General features: G+C 38.7%; 1 long non-coding RNA gene across 1 annotated transcript; it reads left to right on the top strand.

Annotated features, from left to right (window-relative positions):
• The first annotated feature begins 393 nt into the window (after positions 1 to 393).
• On the top strand, positions 394 to 1,641 carry LOC138513126 (uncharacterized). The gene is made up of 4 exons (XR_011281720.1): positions 394 to 592; positions 731 to 828; positions 917 to 1,084; positions 1,193 to 1,641. It is a non-coding gene; the product is annotated as an uncharacterized lncRNA (long non-coding RNA).
• Positions 1,642 to 1,852: the final 211 nt, after the last annotated feature.

Genomic DNA, 1,852 nt, shown 5'->3' with positions numbered 1-1,852 from the left:
AAAAACTCTTCGCCAAGATAATCGTTTGACCTCTATAAGAAAAAAAGAAAAAACACCAACAATATTGGTCTGGCATCTGTAAAGCATGATTAATTTTGCCAAATCAAGATGAACTACTACACCCAGAATGCAACACTCTCAATGAGAATCATATTATCATGTGAACCCTCATATATTGTACCATCAAACATGTACACACAATACCTTCTTCCCCTTTTTCTTCATGAGGGGACAACATCAAACTCACAAAGTGCGGGACTTCCGCTCAATAAACTAAAATAACTCGAGAAACAAGTGACACATGATTCAATCCACCTAAGATGGCGGATGAAATAACAAAGAAAAAGTAACGCTGTGCAGTCTTTTTCCAGAAGCCAGATACCGAAGCTTAAAGCCAATACCTACCACTTTCGGAAGCAGAATAAAAAAGGAAGCGAGAGGACCACGACACGCGACCCACACCGCAACGGGAAGCAGAAAGTAAATAACACGAGGACGCCGTGTACTGCAAGCCTGCTTGTGATATCGAGAGCACTACAACACGTGAGCGATACCGTGGAAGAAAGCGAACAACACGAGGACGCCGTGCAATGTAAGTCTTTTTGTGGAAAAACCTCAAAATGGCACTGAGTCGCCGAAATACCAAACGCATGATAAGGCATAAACGTTTTTTGAAACTATAACAGCGCCTTAACAGAACACATCTCTACTTATGTCTCTCTCTGGGCAGCCATAACAAAGAAACCCGTGGGATCCCAATACAAGCACAAGGCATCTCACCTCTAAGATAACCCGAGACACAGCGCGAAAAAATCCTGAATAACTCAGGTCAGTGCACAAAAATAAATAATGCTAATACTGAAAAAATCAAATACGAATAGATAAGTGACATTTATATCCATATGGTTATTTCCAGATACCATCTTCCACCAAAAGGAAACATACGAAAAAGTATTAAGAGGAAAATATCTCCCATTTGCAATTAGTCCAATCCAACCGAAGTGGAAGGCAAAAACCATATAAGAAGGAAGTTCTCCATTTTACACAAACTAAGCTTCCAGTTCAACCACTAGATACCGACAAGGTTAGTGGGATGCACCAAAAGGATGAAAACATTGTAATATATGAGACATGCCACCATGTTTTTAAATGTTTTAGTAATACAGACCTCTGCACTTTATCTATTTCACAGCTTCCTGAAATATCTGTACCATTGGGGATTGAGTGAACATCAGATCACTGTAAAAGGAAATCCATTGTCCTGAAGGGGGCTCAATTTGGAAGAGTAAGACACCAGGGATGGTGTCTTTGCAATATCGTAGCCGAAACATGTGTAGACATCCTTAAAACACAAAGAATATGTCTAACTCTGAACATGGACTATTAATAATGCTCCAAGTCCCCTTATGAAAAGCTAAATTGAAAAATATTGAATACTAGTTTTGAACCAATCTATGTCACATACTGACCACAGTCACTGACTTCGTTGGCTTTTGAGAAAGTGTATTTTTTCATTTTTTTCTTTTTTCTGTACTTCATTGACTTTGGTGTACATTGTGCCTTGTGGAAAGCACATAGGACCAACATCTTTGTTTTTACAAAATTCTTTTTGAATAAATCTTTGTTTTTAACTATGTGTAATGATGTGGCAGGTCTCTCATATATAACTTAGGGTGCAATATTTAAGACACCCTTACATCCTTCGACCTTGCTATTAAGATGGACTGAGAGAGAGGTAATTAGGCTGTGGCTGCACCATCTTAAAGGATGCATGTGCATAGCAAAAGGATACTCTAATGAATGACACTAACCACTGTTTGGTCCTCACATAAGAAATTACCATTGGATTTCT

The sequence above is a fragment of the Ambystoma mexicanum genome, chromosome 12 (assembly GCF_040938575.1).
Source record: "Ambystoma mexicanum isolate Mex_15411 chromosome 12, UKY_AmexF1_1, whole genome shotgun sequence".
Taxonomy (NCBI): domain Eukaryota; kingdom Metazoa; phylum Chordata; class Amphibia; order Caudata; family Ambystomatidae; genus Ambystoma; species Ambystoma mexicanum.
This window is presented reverse-complemented; position numbering and strand designations above follow the sequence as displayed.